Here is a 21457-nt window from a genome sequence, read left to right as displayed (position 1 = left end):
ACTAATAATTCTATAGTTAAATTTTCAAATTAAAAAAACCCTACCCTTATTTCTAAGCTGTTAAACTCTTATAAATAAAGAATAAAGTTAATAAATAAAATTATCATATTGACTGATGTCACCAATTTTATTGTTTGTTTTGATTTTATAATTTTTTTTGCAATTTCATATTCCTCCAGTTTGTAGGTTAATTAGAAAGTACTTTGAAACTTCTTTTTTTGTTGTTTGTTTTACTCAGACAGTGTCCTCTTCCTCTTGCTCTCCCAAAGGGAGAGAAGAATGATCATCAGTGGCCAATGGCAGTTGCAGAACCAACACCAAGAACCAGCTTCACACTCAGGAGAGAACACTAAGCTTCTTCCTCAGAGTTTCAAGTGCTCTACACATTCAGAGAAACTTCTCTCATAATGAACTACAGAAATGATCCCTGAAAACATAATCTTTGAAATTTCTATTTTTGGTGCAGGCAGTTCCTGACTTACAGTGGTTCCATGATTTTTCAACTTTACAATGATACAAAAGCAATATTCATCCAGTGGAAACTGTACTTCAAGTTTTGAATTTTGATCTTTCCCTGGGCTAGTGATTTGCCCTAAGATACTCTCTTGTGATACTGGGCAGCGGCAGTGCTGCAGCTCCCAGTCAGCCACGCAATCACGAGGATAAACAACTCGTACACTTACAACTATTCTGTGCCCATACACCCATTCTGTTTTTTTCTTTTCCTTACAGTATTCAATAAATTGTGACATGTGACATTTCAACATTTTAGTACAAAACAGTCTTTGTGTTAGATGATTTTGCCCAACAGTAGGCTAATGTACGTATTCTGAGTACATTTAAGGGCGGCTGCACTAAGCTGTGATGTACAGTAGGTTAGGTAGATTAATGTGGTTTCAACTTAATATTTTCAACTTATAATGGGCTTATTGAGACTTAATCCACCGTAAACTGAGAAAGAGCTGTGTTATACTTCTCTTGAGTCTATATAGGGCAATTGCTACATATGTAGGGTGTACATATAATTTATTTTCTAAATTGGAGCAAAACTGAGAAATAAAAGGTGCACTAGAACCTAGGACAATGGGTGTAATTGTGACTGTCCCCAGCACACCAAAATATCTCATCACCCTATAGACATGTATTGGAGAAGCACATTTCTTTGCACGGTTTTTGTGTCCTGAAGGGAAAGAAATTTCCAGAATAGTATGGTAGAAACACTTTTATCTTTTCTCTGCCTCTTCCCTTATCCCTCCCCAGAAGAGGAGGAGATTCATGAGTCTGGGAGAAAACTGAGCATGTAATCTCCAAGTACAATCACTGCCAAAGCAACCAATGTAATACTTGATACTTCCAAAAATAAAGATTTTCCCAGATGCTTGCTGCAGAAGGTTCTGATATTATATAAAATGATAAATGTTTGCTTGATAATTCTAATTTTCAATATCCATGTGGAGTTTTGAAAAATTAAATTAAAAAGTGTCTCTCTCTTCACTACAACTCCCTCTACTGTAAATCTTTTCAAAGTCTTCAGGTAGAAACTTCTTTTTAAAGGAAAGCTTTCTTCTCATTTTTACGTATCATCAAAAGATGCCTTCTCTGTTTCTGAGAATCCTCTGTTTAATAAAATTTAAATTTAGCTTTTGCCTTTTTGCACTCATTAAGGGTGCAAATCAAGTTCAAACTACTTTATTTTGTGTATTCTTGAGCTACATTTATTATTAATCTAAAATTTAAAATCTAACCCAAATTGTGGAGCCCAAGTTGGGAAGTTTTTGTTTTTGTTTTTCATCTTTTAAAGACTTCCCTACAAAAGAGTGCCAATGAGTATATGTCACTTTTGAGCAGCCTATAGATCTTTCCATGGTATTGAATCTTTAATTTTAAAGACAGAAACAAAAGATACAAAAAGCAAAGCTAAACATTAACAAATGCCTATTTTCAACTGCTTGAAAAAATAAGATGGCTTAATAAATAAAAAAGAAAGATGCAGGGCTTCCCTGGTGGCGCAGTGGTTGAGAGTCTGCCTGCCGATGCGGGGCGCGCGGGTTCGTGCCCTGGTCCGGGAGGATCCCGCGTGCCGTGGAGCGGCTGGGCCTGTGAGCCATGGCCTCTGAGCCTGCGCGTCCGGAGTCTGTGCTCCGCAGCGGGAGAGGCCACAACAGTGAGAGGCCCACGTACCACACACACACACACACACACACACACAGAAAGATGCAGTACTGTTCCAAATATATCTTTTAGATTATGAAATATCTACAGTCGTATACTACTGTATCAGCTAGCATTACCCGTATCTCTTAAATCCACTAGTATTTCAGGACTAAAAGACATCAAGCTCCTGATTATTTACTATGACTCTAAATATAGTGTCAGTTTGTTCTTTTACCTCTTCAGGAGTAAATTCAGTTGAGTATATGGGAGTCAAGAGGCCTGAACCATCCAGGCATCTTTTTTTGAGACGGAATCCTCTCTTTACTCTAGCTGAAGGATCCCTAGAGAGAGACATCAAGAGGACACAGAGACTGCACTTGAGTCTGAGGAAGAATGCTGCCTTCACTAAGTGGATTCACTCATAAAACCCTTAACTGTCTTGAAATTGCTATACTGAAGGTCATTAGTCAGCATCTGATTGCCTCAGCAAGTTGTCTTTTCTTGGTTCTCATCTTGCACAGCTCATTACCTTCTTTAAATGCTTGTGGACTCTTATCCTTGGGTACACTGTCCTGACTTCCCTATTCTCTCGTGGCTTTTGTTTTTTCCTTCTGTTAGTGGATATTTTCTCTCCTTCTTCAATTTTGAGGTGATTTCCAAAATCTCCTTGTCTCACCTTTTGCCTGTAGATATTTTCTTCCTTTGTGTCAACCGCCTCCTCAACAAAGAAGATTCCCACTTCTATACTTCTAGAAAAATTCCTAACTTCCTGCTAGACTTCTCCACCTCGAGCTATCTACACCTCGCAAAGCAGTGTGTGTTACCATTTGCGCAGGCCCTTTGTCTCTCTTCCTCTGCGGTTTTCTTCCTGCTCTTCCCTCCATCTGGAGCCCCTTTGCAAATTCATCCTGTTCAAATCCTGCTTAAGTTCAAGCCTCAAATACACTTCCAGCTCAAAGCTTATCAAGACTTCTTTTAACCACATTTGATATCTTCATGTTTTGAACTCAGGTGGCACTCTGGGTTGTCTAACTTACAGAAATGATTCAACTTCGTATAATTTGTTGGTTATTTATATACCCTTATGCTGTAATTCATAATTTACTCGTACTATACTATATACATGTTAAGAAAATGTAGCTTTCCCCCCCATAGCCAGGCTGATTACCTTCACAAGCCACCACCCACTGATGTGAATAAAGCACAGTAGTAAATGGCATATATGACATGACAATTTTTTCCTAAACAAACATGTGATGAGTGTGGTTATTCACATATTTTTCCTGACTTTACCCACCATTGAGGATAAATGGTTCACATGTGTAATAATACACAAACTCCAGTGTCTGAGACCCCTCATGTGGCTATAGAATACTTTACTCTGTCCCCTCCAATTTGTAACTTGAGGAGTCCTAGAGGAAGGGAGGAGAAAGATCCTGATTTAATCAGCACGTTGCATTCCTTCTGCTCCAGTGTCCTTTGCTCAGACTTTATGACCCCTTGTCACAGTTCACTCAAGGGGTTTGTCCCACCCCTTTTCTGTGTGGCTACCAATCTACTCCACTCCTCCAAAGAGCGATCTTCTTATCTCTCCCCAGATATCTGAGAAGCTTGCTATTTTAATTCCACGGGGAAATTATAGGTCCCTGTGGCAGTAGGAATCACAGTGCTTTCTTCTATATCATTGTTCTCTTTTATTCAGAGCAGTCAAGCTCTTGAAGGGAGGAGACAAAGAGGGGTCAGAAGATGGTCAAGCCCAGTATCACACTGTACTTGTACCTGTTCCCTCCAATCTTTGGGTGCTGGACCTCAATCTACCTACCCTTCAAGAATACTATACTCTTCTTGTACCCGCTCCAGCCGAATCTCTTTCGGGGAGCCTGAGTTCATCTGACAGATCTTACAAATTGGAAACCTATCTGCAGGGAAGATTCATATTTTCTCCCACAGTCCTAGACTCAGTGAAGATCAGAAAATATGTCTGGACTCCTGTTCCAGTGTCCTTGAGGTCATTAGACTGACGTGGCTCTAATGCCATGGCAATCTGTGTAAGTAAGCAAACCAAAGTCTAAGTCTGTATTTTATAAGCTTTATAGAAAATTTTTTACTCCTTTGTTATTAATTTTTTGTAGGGGAATTTAAATAATTTGAATTTGACCTGACATCATTTTATTACAAATTGGAAATATGGGTGAATTTGAACAAATGCTCTATGGAGTCAAATCTGCTTTAATCATTATTTCCTTTCTTTTTCTTTTTAGAAAACTACTATGGCTCTCTCTGAGAAAATCAAAACCGTAAGTAACCTGCAGGTAAAAAATAAATCTATTGATGCCATGTGGCTTCTACAGGGCTCCAACTTTCATGCAAACAAGACATGCCTTGAGAGAAAATTTCACCTATGTCTGGAATGCCCCACAGCACATTGTAAGAGGCTCTATGATGTTATTATAAACCTTTGTTGGTTTAAAGTTGTTGTAAACCGCAGTGTGATTTTTACTGGATCCTAAGTTAATTAAGTGTTATCATAATGAACTTAGTGGTTGTTGATTTCATCATATGTAAAAAACATATCTATCTGGGAGACGTCACAAAGTTTACTGTCATTGACTGGAAAGAATGAAATCCCCAATTACATATGAATTTGGAGATATATATAGACATATATATCTGTATATATGTCTCTATACACACACCACACACACACACACGTGTGTGTTTAGAACCATGTTAATTGGTTCACATTTTAGTTGAAGAACATGCATAACAAAAAGCTAAACCACATCTTTTTCACCTTTGACACTGTCCTGGGCAGAATTGAAAGTGAGGCCCACAGAACTCTGAATGCTATTGGCAAAATGATGTCCCTTTCCCAATACTTCTCACTACAGAATATCTAAGATACCAATGACAAGTAGGAGGCTGTAATTGGAACTGACGACTTACCTCCCTTTAGGACTCCATCAGAATGCATTCCATCATGCCTTTAACACATAAAGCCCAAACTCCCAGGGTATTTTTATCACTTGTATTTTCCTCTATACCCTGTCATGGAGCCAAATTCACATCCCTCCCTGACCTGACAAACCTGTCCATTATATCCTCTGTAATTTAAAACCTGTAGTCAAGAAAATCCCCTAGATCATACATCTCTTTTTCTGAATGGTCACTTAACTTTCTTGATATAACAGAAAACTGGCTGTCTTCTGCTTCCCCTGCAGCATTCTTTTTAAGTTTATTCTTTAATTATGGTAAAGTAAACATACAATCAACTAACCATTTTAATGATTTTTCAAATGTACAGTTCAGTGATATTAAGTACATTCACATTGTTGTACAATCATCTCCACTGTCTACTTCCTGGACTTGTTTCCCTGAAGCCCTCTTGATTGATGGTTATTTTCTCTCTCACCTGTCACCTCCCATTGGACAGGGAAGGAGCAGGTGTCTCCTCATTACTGTTTGGGACCATTGCCCTTCCATTCGCTACTTATTGGACAACCCCAATTTACTGAAGCGTATGGCATCAGTTTAAACTGAACATCAGGCCAAACCACTCAGAGCTGCATCATCCAGAGATCGCTAGTTGCAATGACCAGATTTTAGCACTTTGGTCACTCGTTATAGACTTAAATTCAAAGTTCAATTAAAAAAAGTTAATATTTTTCTTTTTTCTTTGGCTTAAATCCTTTGGGAACATATCTGTCATGAGAGAAGGGAGGTATGTTTTGCTTCTTCTCCATTGTCTTTCTTCCAAATACTAGGCTGCTGCTGGCTCCTTCAGGGTGGAAGAGGGGATGGCGTGGCTTCAGGGAGAAGCAGGAAATGTTTACTTGAGAAGTATCAATCTATAATTGAATCTTTAAACCTGACTTTTGTCTTATGAGGGCTTTCATGGCAAAACAAGAGAATAAGTTAAAAGACGATGAGAGACTGGGAAATACTTCACGCTATTTAATGGAACCACATAATATATTTCATAATATATTTAACAAACTCCTTATTGATCACATATGTATGTTGTTTCTAGCTTTTCTCTATTGCAAATATAGCTCCCATGAACACAACTTTGTCAATGTTTTCCCATTTAAATTGATTTTATTTTTTAAAGAATTTTTAAGTTCACAGCAAAACTGAGCAGAAAGAGTTTTCCTACCCGCCCCCCACCCCGTCTCCACACATGCACAGCCGCCCTCGCTGTCAGTATCGCGCATCAGAACGGTACATTACAGTCAATGAACGTAGAGCGATGCATCATCATCACCCAAAGTCTACAGTCCACATTAGGGTTAACTCTTGATGTTGTACATTCTACAACATCAGGGTTTTGAAAAATGACATGAATCCACGATTGTCGTATCATATAGAATAGTTTCACTGCCCTAGAAGTCCACGGATTTTTTTTTTTTTTTTTCGGTACGCGGGCCTCTCACTGTTGTGGCCTCTCCCGTTGTGGAGCAAGGCTCCGGACGCGCAGGCTCAGCGGCCATGGCTCACGGGCCTAGCCGCTCCGCGGCATGTGGGATCTTCCCGGACCAGGGCACGAAGCCGTGTCCCCTGCATCGGCAGGCGGACTCTCAACCACTATGCCACCAGGGAAGCCCCACTGATTTTTTTTTTACTGTCTCCGTTGCCTTTTCCAGCAGGTTATATACTGAGAATACTTTTCAGATTGGTTTCTTTCACTTAGTAATATGCACTTCATGGCTTGATAGCACATTTCTTTTCAAGGCTGAATAATATGCCATTGTCTGAATGTACCACAGTTTATTCATCCATTCACCTATTGAAGGGCCTCTTAGCGGCTTCCAACTTTTGGCAGTTATGATTAAAGCTGCATCCTTGTGCAGGTTTTTGTGTGGACCTAAGTTTTTAAGTAATTTGGGTAAATACCAAGGAGCAAAATTTCTCTATCAAATTGTAAGAGTATATTTAGCGTTGTAAAAAACTAGCAAACTGTCTTCCAAATTAGCTGTTTTTGCTAATTTGCTAAAGATTTTGCTAATTTTGCTAATTTGCTAAAGATTTTGCATATCTTCTTTAGGGAGGTGTCTATTCAGATCTTTTCCCTTTTAAAATCAGGTTGTTGGGTTTTAAGAGTTTTTGGTAGATTTTGGATAATAATCTTTTATCAGATATGCTTTTTGCAAATATTCTCTCCCAGTCTTCAGCTTGTCTTTTCATTCTCTTGATATCATCTTTCACAGAGCGGAAGTCTTTAATTTTCCCAAAGTCCAGCTGATCAAATCTTTCATGAATTGTGTCTTTGTTGTTGTATCTAAAAAGTCATTGCCATGCTCAAGATCATATAGATTTTCTCCTATGTTATCTTCTAGGGGTTTTACAGCTTTGCATCTTACATTTAGGTATCTGTAACTCTTTGCGATGTGTAGAATTATGTTGGTTTCACCACTGTATCCCTAGACCTGGCTCATTGCCTGAATCACATCAGATACTCAGTAAAGATTTGTTGTATATATGTTATGGCTCAGAAAATTTAAATCTAGTTTTATATTCTGAATAATAAAAATGACTAGAAAATGGAATAAATCTAAGCATCATGAGGAAAGAATTAATTATATTTAAAAATTCATACAATTCACAAAGCATAATTTTTTGCTGTGGTAGAAGTTTATAATAAAATTCATACCGGGGACCAAGATAAGTCAGTAATAAGTTTTCCATAGGCTAGTGTAAAAAATAGAGGGTGTAACTTCTATACAAATAGAAAACATGATTAAAATCCTTTAGAATAGGAAACGTTTAACTGGATTTTACTAAAGCACAATGTTTTGGATTTTAGCATCTTTGTCTCTGAAAAGTTTAATGTAATACCGTAATAGAGCGCGCAGTGCGCAGCCCTTAGCGCTCGGCCATTGCTGTGCGCTGTTACCCGCTCCCCGCCCCACGCCCAGCCCGGACTCCGTTACCAGGCAACAGTTACCGGGAAACCATTAACGCGGGAAGAGTAGAGCGGGTTAGAAGTCCTGCTCAGCCATTAGTCGGCACCGCAGTGGGTCCCCCGACCCGCACCGAGCGATCAACTCTCAAGGAGCGACCGTTAGAGGGGCACTGAGCCAACAGTCTGCAGACTGGTGGTCGTCAGGTGGAGAGTGAGGGAAAAGGCAGATCCCGGCCTTCGCCCCGGGGCCCTCCAGCTCACCCGGCCTCGGGCTGGCGGGTGAGCCGGGGGCGGGGGGGCCCAGGGAACAGGCTGGGGGTGTGTCCCGCAGGGCTCCAGAGCCCTCGCCAGGACCAACCACTGGCCGGGCCCAGGCCCTGAGGCGGCAGCGAACCTCCCCCCCATCCCTGCCTCTGCGACCTAATGGCAGCGGCAATCTGCATGGGACACAGTCTGGGGACCTGGCCCCCACCGTTTAGGCGGCCTGAAGAGCCTGAAGGCCAGTTAGGACCTGGGTGCCTGGCTCCCTCAGCGGTGACAGCTGGGCAGGGTTTGGGGACCTGGCCCTGAGGGAGCCACCAACTGAGATCTGCCTCTTCAGCCAGGCCTGGGCACTGGCGGGAGGACCCAGACTGGGTGCTGGACGAACTCGCTGGGTGCCTTGGGAACTTCCCCTTTCTTGTCAGAACAGAGAGTAACATTTGTTTGGTGAGTTACAGGAATAGCCTTACCTGACCATGACCTGACCTCAAGAACAAAGCATCTGACACCAAGAAGTTTGCAACAACTAACCACACCCCTCCCTCACCTTTCCGATAAAAGGGCTTTGCTGATAGCTTTCAGGGAGTTTGGGGGTTTTAAGGCATGAGCCACCCATCTCCTTCATGGCCCTGCAGTAAACCTTTCTCTGTTCCAGACTCTGACGTGCTGGTATTGTTTGGCCTCTCTATGTGTCGGGCACACGGACTTGCATTTAGGTAACACTTTCATGGTGAGATCTCCCTGGCTGGAATGCATAATTATTAGACAGTCCTTGTTGGGGAAGATTCTTTGGCAGTTTTTGGCTCAAGTGTCTATTTAGAAGGGACTTAGTCAAGTTTCATTTGGGAATTGACTGGTAAAAATAACAGTCCAATTTCTTCATGGGAAAACCATGGAGTTAAACTATTAGTTGGTTTTTAGGTTTATTTATGTACCCAAGAGAAGATAGCACCAAAATCCATAATCAACAGCAGGTAAATGCCATTTCTACCTGTTTTCTGTTTTAGCCTGTACTAATTCCAAAGGCAATTGCTGTGTTTTAAAAATCAAACAAACCAACAAATGAACAAATACACTTTTGAGGCCAGTGCCTTTCAAATAGCAAGCCAGGTATTACTTACTGTTAGTACCATTTGATAGTTCTTTTTGTTCTGTTTAATTTTTGATAAAAATGACAAATGGTTAATGTAGTCAGGATTATAGGAAATTAAAACCAGAACAGCTAGCAGAGAGAGTTTGCATAGCTCAGGATTTAGGTGAAAATTTTTACTCTGGTTTTTATACACTGGATTTATTTTCACTTTTCCAGTTTTAAAAAAAAAAACAACTCATTTTTTCTTCCCTGTTAAGATAAAAGTATAAATTCAGCTTAAACACTACCATGAGTTTACTTGATCTGCTATTCATTGGGTAACATAAAACTAAAGGAACATTTAACTCCATCACGTCTAACTTATCTTCCTCTTCTTATTTTTATGGAGACTGCTGTGATCGTGACAACTACGAGCCATGTGTAACCCATGGGTGGCGTGGTTAGGAGGGCTGCTGCTCTTGATAGGGTTCCCTCATTCAGCCCTCAAGCCAGCAATGCCTCCAGTGATCAAGAAATGACCTTTCAACATTTTCTGGGCTGCCCCAACAATGCAGTGTCAGCATTTCTCCAATGTGGATCTGAATCCTCAGTTATTTAATATTATATCAAATCCTTTAGAGACTCAGAGTGGATCAACAATTGCCATACTTTATCCAAATGAATTAGGGTATTAGCCTTATTTCTCTCCAGAGAGAAAATCCTTTAATGGAGGGATACCACAGATTATGAGCCTTTCCAAAGGAAGACAACTGATGACATTGCAAAAGTTGTCCTTTGATGGAGGTCAGAAGGTCTTGTTGTCATTGACTGGGAAAGCTGGAAGCCACAATGGGACAGAAACTGGGGCAATAAAATAATGTAGAAACACTACTCCTGGGCTTCCCTGGTGGCGCAGTGGTTGAGAGTCCGCCTGCCGATGTAGGGGACACGAGTTCATGCCCCGGTCCGGGAAGATCCCACATGCCGCAGAGCGCCTGGGCCCGTGAGCCATGGCCGCTGAGCCTGCGCGTCCGGAGCCTGTGCTCTGCAACGGGAGAGGCCACAACAGTGAAAGGCCTGCGTACCGCAAAAACAACAACAACAAATAAAAACTCTACTCCTTAGCCTTTACCAGAAACCACCATCCTGGTTGGTCAGAAATGACAGTGAAAACAGTTGCCCAAGAGGAATTTGAAACTGCTGGAAGGAGTATTATCACACTGGCTTTAGAAATGAGACTAAACTCTGGATTATAGGGTAAATCCACAGACCTACACAGGTAAATGCCCAAGCGATGAAATTTTCTGCAATGACCAACTCCAGTGGCTATGGGAAAAAAGCAGAGCACTTTATACTTCCATATATTTGGATAAAATATTGAAGTCAAGTGTAAAAACTTTGAAATTTGTTCATTATCCAGTTAGAGAAGCTATGAGAATTGCTGAAATGGCTAGACATGACTGTGTTTTACCAGTTTTTATTTTTTCCAGACCATTTTATTTGCATAATATTGAAGCTTTGTCACAGGTAAGAAGAAATAAGTCACACATAAAAAATGGAAATTTAGTAGAATAACTCTATAAAGTTTAGGGAAAAAATGTTTTAGGATGCTCATTTCCCCTTAATGATAGAATGCTATTCTATTATGAAAGCTATATATTCCTTCAACTGTGAAGCCAATTCTGAAACAGTGTCACTGACAGATGTTTACTTAGAGTTTTTAGATGATGATTCCTACCAGCTTAGCATTTACAAGGGTTTCCTGCAGAACAGTTGTTAAGCTTAAGTTAAATCATGTAACATAGATTAATTTTGACCAGGGAGAAATTTCATATTAAAGAAGCTCTTAATATGAAAGAGTAGCAGCAATTTTCCAAATCAAAAATATACAAAGTAGAGCTTGGGTAAATTATTAACCAAGTATATTTTCAATATATTGCATTTTTAAGTTTTAATTGATTAGGTTACTTGAAAAATATAGATCCTGTTGATTTTATCTTTATGAGTCTACATTGTGATCTAGTGGTGAGTGTCAAGGCACTAAAAGTGGTTTATATAAATAGATAGATATTGTTCTTAGACTTAACACAAGCTAGGAAGGACAAAGATGTGGGAATGAGCTGTTTTGGAAGGTAATGAGTTTGTAGACACTTGGAAGTGATCAAGCGTTAGTTAGATTGTCACTTAGGGCGTTATTATAGGGATTCAATCATTGGATGTGTGGCTAGATGAGAAAACCCTTAAATCTCCATCCATACCTGTAAACTCACAATTCTGTTATTCTCATACCCAAAAGAGAAGCAGGGCTGTTGGATAGATAACACACAGCTCACCTTCTTAAAACACTTAGGTTTGAGATAAGGACATTTAAATGCAGTATCAATTCTTCCTCAAATATTTTACAATAAAATCTATTGACCCAAACACTGTTGATTAGACTTGACATTTCCATCCTTTCAGGATTACTCAGTATTATTCAAAATGAAATGTTCATTCAATAAGTTTAGGAGGAAAAGAAACATAGCACCATGACAAAAAGTTGGAGGATCTCAGAGGTCTCTAACCCGCCTCTCACTCAGACATGGATCTTTTCTTACCTGCTTTAGCACTTTTTGATGGGACTCTCCCTATTCCAGAAGGAAAACTGCCCTATAGGGACAGTATTAATCCCTGGAAAGTTCTTGAGTATGTTGAGTTTACTCTGCCTCTGGATAACTTCATACCACTACTAGTTCTAATTCTAACTTCTCGTGCAACACAGAATAAATCAAATCCTTATTTCAAAAGTCAGTTCTCCAGGTATTTGAAGACACCAGTCATGCCTACCAAAGTCTTCTCAATAAGTTATTCCTCAAGTAACAGATCTCTCAAATCACGTCACTTTTTCAAATCCTTTTGGGAAAAAGACTAGGTTATATTTATTCATTCAAAAACTATTTATTGAGTTGCTACAGTGTGTCAGATAAAATATGTTATTAATAATATTGAGTAGAAAATAATAATAATCCATGCAGATAGTTTGTCTTGATAGAAAATGAGAGAATGAGATGAGCCATATTTTAATGAAAGTCTTTTTCATAACTTTCCCATTTTTTTGTACTTTTTGATTTTGGAAGTAAATTATGGGCTAAATAAATGAGCTCTATTTCAGAAGACTAAAACTCTAGTATTACCTGAGTAATAGTATATTGAAGTGTTTTAATACTATCTTGTTGCTTTTCATTTTTCACATATCAACAAACAGTATGGATCTTTCTCATTTATTGTCTAAATAATATTTATTATGTTATCATAATATCATTATGTTCTTCATATTATAATTACAAAATCACTTAAAACCAATTCTGCTGAATATTTTCTTTCCAGTGTCTCAATTTAACTGAGAGACTTGATTTTCATTTAATGAACAGAATACTAGTTAGTATAATGGAAGAATGATTTTCTTTCTTGTTTCATTACTTAGACAAACTGTGAAACACAAGTACTAGTGTTAGTAGAGACTTCATACAATGCAGAGGGGCTTTGCTATAGCATGGCCACTTTCTCATTCTGGCTTTTGAACACTTTGCCTTTCTACTGGATCTCTGATTCTCCACTGCTTGTAGGGAAGGAAAGAATGCAGATGGTCCGTCAATCATTCCCTCTGTCTTTCATCTCTCCCTATTTCCTGCTTCTTTACTCTTGGTCTATAATCATGAATGTAACCTTCTCTCTTTCTCATCTTGGTGAATTATAATCTACTTAGTCATCCAACTTGAGAGTCACTTGGCTGCCTCCCCTCTCTTTCCATTACCCAGTAGGTAACTAAAACTTATCCATCTTAATTTCCAAATAACTGTTCAGTCTGTCCCCTCTGCTTTACAAGGACTGACCTTGCCTTTGTTGAGGCCCTCATCATTTCTCACTGAACAGTTTCTATCATCTCCTATTTGGGGTCCCTGCCTGCCATCTTGACTTCCCCCTCCAATATGATTTTTTGTGACAGCCAAAAATACCTATCAGAGTTGCAAATGGGGACTTCCCAGGTGGCACAGTGGTTAAGAATCTGCCTGCCAATGCAGGGGACATGGGTTCCATCCCTAATCTGGGAAGATCCCACATGCTGAGGAGCAACTAAGCCCGTGCGCCACAACTACTGAGCCTGTGCTCTAGAGCCCACGAGCCACAACTACTGAACCCATGCACCACAACTACTGAAGCCCACACACCTAGAGCCTGTGCCGCACAACAAGAGAAGCCACCACAATGAGAAGCTCACGCACCACAATGAAGAGTAGCCTCTGCTTGCCACAACTAGAGAAAGCCTGGGTGCAGCAACGAAGACCCAACACAGCCAAAAATAAATAAATAAATTTATTTTTAAAAAGTTGCAAATGTGTGGTCTTCCAGTACTAAAACTTTCTTGTAGTTAAACCCTAGGACTTTAAAATAGCGTAATAAAATAAAATAGCATAAAAGACACTGTATTTGGATCCTACTTATATACAATGATTCAGATGCCTTTACTTCTCCCCAAGTCCCCTGTGCTTTTTACCGTAAGAGTTACTGGCACTTCTCTGGATGGATCATGCTTTTTCGTACATATGAGCCTCTGCCATTTTTCTTCCTTCTGGATATAAAACTCTGCTCTCTCTAGTCTATTTTATCAATTTATACTCATTTCCAAAGACCCTTCTAAAATTTCACCTCTTGAAGGAAGTCTTCCCAGACTTTTCCATGCAGCATTAAGCACTTCCTCTAATCTATATATATCTTGTTGGTGCTAATATGTAATTTAATTTGTTACGCTGTAGTTATATATGTCTGTCTCAATCATCACAGTAAAGCATTCCTTCAAGAACAGGAACTGGAATCTATTTCATTTTTATATTCCTAGTGTCTAGAATATTGCCTGGAGCATCATAAATATTTATCAGGTCAGTATCCCAGGCAGAATTACCCTTTCCAATTCTGCTCTATAGTCCTTTGTTTTAGACGCAAAGATAACATTATCAATGTGCTCTTTACCACAGTTGATGGATTGAGACTTACTGAATTGTCAATGACTAAATATGGTTGGCACAAACCGCTTGTGATCCTTCTCTTTTCTAGGAGGACTTAGTACATGCAGTTGGTGAGAGTGCAGCATTGGGGAAGGCAGGAATAATATTGTGGGGAGGATATGAATATTCTGATTCAAAGGTAAGCAGTGATTACTCCATCAGCATCTTGGGGGTCTTCTAGATATTGATTTTTTTTTAACTTTTCAGGTTGGAGACAAACATTTGCAGATTATCTACTCACTTGACTTTAATAAAGCACAAAGAGGACAGGCACTCACATTGAGCACTTACTCTGTACCAGCCACTGTTGCTGGTAGTAGCATAGAAAGGGCACAAGTTTTCCAATCAGACAACCCTAAGTGAGAATTCAAATTTTGCATTCTAGGGGTGTAATCTTGGACAAGTTAATTAACCTCTCTGAGACTCCATTTCTCCATCTAAAAAAAAGGATTGAAATAAAACCTATTTTGCCAGAAGTTTGGTAGATTAAATGATGTAATATATATGTGGCAAAGAAAGAATACTAAACGTTAAAAATAAATATTTTTTCATCCACATGGAGGATGGATTCTCCAAAAGTGATTTTTTATTTTCTGATTATCTATGATAGAAATGCTCATGGGAGGAAAAATATATTTATATAAACTTTATTAACAATCTACTCTTGATAGAAATGCTCACGTGGAATAACTCTATTATTTTTCCACAGCTGACTTTGGACATGTTCAGTTGGTGGCCTGTCACACTACCTAAGTGAAAATTCTGAAACCACAGTTTTTCCTCACTTCTAGGTATTAACACATAGTTCAATTTTCAGGTATTAAAACATCCAGTCTCACGAAATATAAAAACAGCCACGTCTTTCTCGTTCGGCATTGCACGAGTCAGCGTGGTGGGGTTAGTAAGAGCAGGAGGGTTGAATTGCTTGGGTTCCAGTGTTCACTTTTTGCTACCTACTAGCCATTTGACCTTGAGCAAATCTCTACAATTTCTTTATCTGTAAAATGGGGCAAATAATAGTATCTATCTCATAGGGCTGATATGAGAATGACATTATTCATACATGTAAAGCACTTAAAACAGTACCTGGCACATGGTAAGTGCCATATAGGTGGTGGTTGTTATTCTCCAGATTAAAACTTCTTGCTTCTCCTCCCCACACCCCAAGCCTGGGTTTCAGTTATAGGGAAGAGGAGCACCATCAGTTTTGTTGCTCATTTGCTTCAAGGATGGGTAAGGAGACTAGGGTGGAGAGGAGACAGCTGGGCAAGGTAATTTTTATTTATTTGGTGACGTTTGTAATTGTTGTTGTCTCTTGAAGACCTTTGCACATGGCTGCCATGTAGGGTCTGGCTCCTTCTTGCATGAGGGGCACTTGAGATTTGGTTAGGGACACTCCCAACACCCACAAAACTTGCACCTCCAAGCTTTTGCTCCTGAGGCATTGGAAAGAGGGAGCTGGCATATGCTGAGATGGGGAAGGCTGTCAGAGCAGCAGGCTGGGAAGAGGATCAGGAGATCAGATTGGAGTAGGTTAAGGTTGAACTGTTTGTGAGACATCCAGGTGGAGATGTCAAACAGGCAGGTGGGTGTACAGTCAGTCAGGGATAAAGTCTGGGAAATACACATTTGGGAGTTCTGTTTAAGGCAGTGAGATGGGATGAGTTTATCCAGAGAGAGTATAGCTGGAGAAGAGAAGGGGTCCAAGAACTAAGCCTAGGGCACTCCAGGATTAAGAGGTAGGGAAGCTGAGCAAGAGCTAGTAAAGGAGATTAAGAAGGAGCATTCAGTGAGATAAGGAAAAACTCATCCTGGAAGATGAGTGAAGAAGGAATTTCAAGGAAGAGGGCTGGGACAGAACAGGGGATGCCCCAGTTGAACTTGATTGGGTTTACCTGTGTTCTATGCTCTCTTTGATTACAGTCTCCCCCCAATCTTTTCTTTTCTCCCTCCTCCCTCCCCTTCTTTCTTTCTTTCTTTCTTTCTTCCTTCCTTCCTTCTTTTCTTTTTTCTTTTTCTTTCTTTCTTTCTTTCTTTCTTTCTTTCTTTCTTTCTTTCTTTCTTTCTTTCTTCCTTCCTTCCTTCCTTCCTTCCTTCTTTTCTTTTTTCTTTCTTTCTTTCTTTCTTTCTTTCTTTCTTTCTTTCTTTCTTTCTTTCTTTCTTTCTTTCTTTCTTTCTTTCTTTCTTTCTTTCTTTCTTTCTTGCTCTCTCTCTCTCTCTTTCCCTTCCTTCCTTCCTCCCCCTTTCCTCCCCCCACTTTCTTTCTTTTTCTTCCTTTTTTTTTATTCTATGGTTTCCTGGTTTTATTTTCTTCCATCTGTCCTAGAAACCTCCTCAGATGCCTCAGATAAGGAGTCTTGCCCTGACTAAAAATGACATTTTTTCCTAAATATAGTATGAAGCTGGCCTAGACTGAACGTGCCTTGAACAAAAATATTACACACAGGATTTTCAGAACTTGTAATTGCCCAAGTGATCCTTGTTCAACTGGCTGCCATTAGGTGCTTTATTCTGCCTTATGACTTTGCATTTGAACCCCTAAATCCTTATTAGATGGATTCACATTTCCGGGGCCTCTTCTCCCAGAGAAACTATCCCACTGTTTTAAATTAATTGGAGTTTTTTATACAAAATAACTGACGCGCTAGTTGAAAACACACTTGATGTTTATTGAATCTACTAGGATTTTCCCATGGTCCTTCCTTTATGGATCAAGGCAGGCATTGATGAAGATTCTAGCCAGATTATTCTGGGTTAGCTGATGATGTCGTTTCAGTTAGGCTAGCCCATTCTAGCCGCACAGTGTGATCATCCACAGGTGGAAATGTGTCCTAGCGTTAAAGCCCAAAATTGTGGACACATCAATGGCACCCAACCATAGACTTGTGGGAAGACAACCTTACTTTCTATATGCTATACAAGTGACTTAGGTATTTGGTTGTAAATAATGATCTTTTATAGACTCTCCTACAACCCAACTGATGAATAAATAATGGATGATATATTTATACTATGAAACTGAATCACTGCTAAATTTTTTTATTAAAAAGGGCTACATGTATGAACATGGGGGAAAAAATCTCAAGAATGTTGTTTGAAAAGCAAGTTGTATAAAATAAAATATCCCAAATAATATAAATTTATATAAAAATTTAAAAACACACTGGGACTTCCCTGGTGGTGCAGTGGTTGGGAATCCACCTGCCAATGTAGGGGACACAGGTTCGATCCCTGGTCTGGGAGGATTGCACCTGCCGCGGAGCAACTGAGCAACTAAGCCTGTGCGCCACAACTACTGAGCCTGCGCTCTAGAGCCCGCGAGCCACAACTACTGGGCCCACGTGCCACAACTACTGAAGCCTGCGTGCCTAGAGCCCGTGCTCTGCAGCAAGAGAGGCCACCACAATGAGAGGCCCACACACCGCAGTGAGCAGTGGCCTCTGCTTGTCACAGCACAGGGGAGCCCACGCGCGGTGGCGAAGACCCAACACAGACAAAAATAAATAAATAAATTAATTAATTAAAGAAAAAAGAAAAGTATAAAAAAATTAAAAACGCAAAATAATATTACATATTGTTCATAATTACATTTATATGTAGTAAAGTTATAAAAAGATGGATGCAAGGACTACGCCCCACCCCCAACTTCAGGAGGACGGTTATCTCTGCAGAGGTAAGAAGAGGAGTGGGATAACTTGGCAGTCTTAGAAAAATCTGACCTGATATTAACATAGATGAAGTATCAGTATCAAAATTGTTTCACAATTAAATTGAAATTAAAAAAAAACACGTTAATGATTTTCTTTGTAAAGCGTTACTACAAATATCTCTTTAAGGATAGTCTCTAGTGGAAAAATGTGGAATCATCTTCCCCTGAAATGGTTTGAAATTGGTTCGTTAGTGTATTCCTAATCAAAGGCATGGATCATCACTTATGGGACTTTATAAGGACTTAGTCTATCATTTAAATGATTAATCACTGAAACGCTCTTTCTTCCCAGCCTTACCAGATATAAAATTCAGGTATTAATAAATACCACCTGGATAATGGAATCACATTATGAAAGTGATCTAAATAGATCTCTGTTTTTCCTACAGGAGACCTGCTTGTCTGTGCAAAAATTCATTCAAGGGCCATTGGACCGTTATGCTGTTAATGTGACAACAGCAGCCAAACTCTGCAAAGTCTATGTCACAATAATGGAAGATGTGTTCGAAAAGCACCTGAACCCTCCTCCTATCTGCATATGCCTGAAAGTAGCAGTGAGAAATATGCCCTAAGTAAGAGCTTGAGAGTCATCATTTCTCCAGTCAATAAACTGAAGACGATAAAGGACATGAAGGATGGGCTTGTGTGTCACTGCTGTCATGGCTGGCATGGAGAGTCTTGCCAGCAACGTTCTTCGGATGTCTTGAGAGGGAAAGATAAGCCTCCTATGGCTAACTTTAAATTATCGGTTTCTCTGCATGACCTTCTCTGCGATTCTGTTGATTTTTTTTACCCCCTACGACAACGTCAATATTTCCTTGAAATACTGAAGGGTAGGAGATGCTGATTTTTTTTCTTTAACTTCAATCTACTTCTAAAATATCTGTTGGCTTTAAAGTAAAATAAATAAATAAATAAAGGGTATTCATTGGCTCCATAGAGCCATTAGATAGAGCAATTATTTATTGGGTGCTTACTTCATGCAAGGCACTAAGGATAAGGATGTGAATGTACCGAAGTCTCTGTCCTTGGGGAGCTTAAATTATTGTGGGAAAATGAACTATAATAAATAAACAAATACGTTTATATCAAATGGTGCTAAGTGCAGTGGAGGCTAACAAAGCAGGGTAAAGGGATTAGGGAGTGTGGGAGAGCTCTGGAAATTACATCTAAGGTCGTGAAATGTGGCTCCCTAATGAGGGGACCTGAAGGCAGGAGGCGCAGATCACAGATGTGTCTGAGAAGAGCATTCTTGGATTAGGGAAGAGCAAATGCAAAAGTCGTTAAGTGGGAGCAGGTTTGGAGGGTTTCAGGGCCTCAAGAAGGCCACTGTGGCTGATGCAGGATGAAGAGTGAGCCAGGTCATTAACTGACTCTATTTGAACTAAGAGTTTGAGTGAAGGTAACTTTAAAAAAATAAGAGAAATTTCTGGAAGAAAATGGGTCAAGTAAGATGTTATCTACATTTTATTATTTTTTAAAAAAATAAATATACACTTAAATTGGACAGCAACAGGAGCATCTATTATGATTAGATGTTGCTACAATAGTTTTGAGACTCTGATTGCTAATAGCAAATTGAGAAATTGGTAATAAGGTCATGTGAGATATGGAACGTACAATAACATGGGAGCTACAGAAGGCAACCATTGTGTTATAGCTGTTTCTGTTCCAACAATTGGGAATTCCTACATGATACAAGTGACCCCAGGATACCAAGTCATGGGGCAAGAGGGAATCTATACTGAATGCTGTAGGGCTCAATTTTATCCAAAGTATCTCTAGGGCTCTTAGAAATTCATTTGGCAATCATCAGTATCAGAAGGTAAGCCCTATTAGACTCCCATAAATGGAATTTGTATAGGAAATTCTTTGATGTGATACCTACTGGTTTATTAAAGTGTAGTGTATCTAAGCAATTTCCTTTGAGTTTTGAATGCATGGCAAGTCATTTGAAAAATTCATATGACGACTTGATCTGACCTAGTTGTAATCCAGATCATTTTCTTTCATAAAGATTCAAAAGAGATTATACTATCTCAAATACCGTTTCCCTCCTTAGTTTAGGGAAGATGTTTTCCTGCCTCAAACTTTCCAAATATTAGACTTTTCTTGGTACTTTATCCAGGCATATAGAACGTTGATAGGTAGATCACACTCAGCTTCAAACTTCATTTGTTTGTCTATTTTCTCATTTTCAGGAGAAGTAACTATAAAGAGGCAGTGAAATATAGTAAGCTAAATTGGGGGCTCTTTGTAAGTTCCCCTATTTTGTTGGTATCCTGCTGCACCAAGGTTGCAATTACAGTAATTCGATTCTCATGCCCAAGCAAGAAATGTTTCTACAACTGTTAAACAGTTGGTGCTAAGCCATGATAAGTGAAAAAGAATAGCTCCTTCTATCCTTACAGTGATAAGTTTTTCAACGATTATTATACGAGTTTCGATATGCAGTGAATTCCAGTAAGGCAGGCAAAGGCAAATATTAATACATATTATCACCATTTTGAAGATAAAGAAAATAAGATACAGAGATATTGAGAGGTATAGCCAATTTTACCCACTAATCAGTGAATATATAAAGGATGGCATACACATCACTGCTTTCCACTGTTTAAACTAACATGCCTCCAAAATAGTCAGGGCATAAGAAGGATTAAGGTAGATGAAAGAAAAAAACGTATGGAAAAGACATAGAAGAAAATAGGACCCCCCAATTCTATTCCCCACAAATAATCATTTAACTTTTTCTAAATAAAAAACGTTATATTTTATTTCACTTAAATTTAATAGCAAGCAAAAGAAACTAAAACCAAAGGATGCCACATTTCTAACAACAGATACTTCAAAAATTTTGGCTTGTTAAAAAAAATCTGCTCAGGTTAAAAACAGATTATGAAAAACATTGAATTTTTGTTATTTATTTTGACTTGCATAACTTTGGGTTTCCAGACCATAGTGCTTAGTAAACTGTCTCATAAAAACTCATCAATTATGTCTAATCCAAAGACAAACACATACATCTTTATTTTTCTTAAATAAAAGATCGAAATTTAAACTCCATTACTATGTTTATGATAATTCTCCAAGAGACATTAATAAAGGATACACTGTAATCAAAATATCTTATAAATACTACAAACCACTTTAGTAAATGAAACATACCTTGTAAGATGATTGGTAATACCTGTTAGAAACCCTGAGAGTGCCCATCTCGCTCCCAAATTACCTGAACAATGATACTTTGTCTGTTGTCTAGGGCAGTGCTGTTTCTTACCTCCCATTAATTGTTAAAAAAAATCACCGTACCCTTTATT

At 39.1% G+C, this 21457-nt stretch overlaps 1 non-coding gene and 1 pseudogene across 1 annotated transcript; one reads left to right on the top strand and one right to left on the bottom strand.

Annotated features, from left to right (window-relative positions):
* Window positions 1–232: 232 nt before the first annotated feature.
* LOC132524984 (small nucleolar RNA U3) lies at window positions 233–443 on the bottom strand. The gene has a single exon (XR_009542121.1). It is a non-coding gene; the product is annotated as a small nucleolar RNA U3 (small nucleolar RNA).
* Window positions 444–9826: 9383 nt separating this feature from the next.
* LOC132524314 (hyaluronidase-3-like) lies at window positions 9827–18987 on the top strand (annotated as a pseudogene).
* Window positions 18988–21457: the final 2470 nt, after the last annotated feature.

This window comes from Lagenorhynchus albirostris, chromosome 8, assembly GCF_949774975.1.
Source record: "Lagenorhynchus albirostris chromosome 8, mLagAlb1.1, whole genome shotgun sequence".
NCBI classification, from domain to species: Eukaryota; Metazoa; Chordata; class Mammalia; order Artiodactyla; family Delphinidae; genus Lagenorhynchus; species Lagenorhynchus albirostris.
This window is presented reverse-complemented; position numbering and strand designations above follow the sequence as displayed.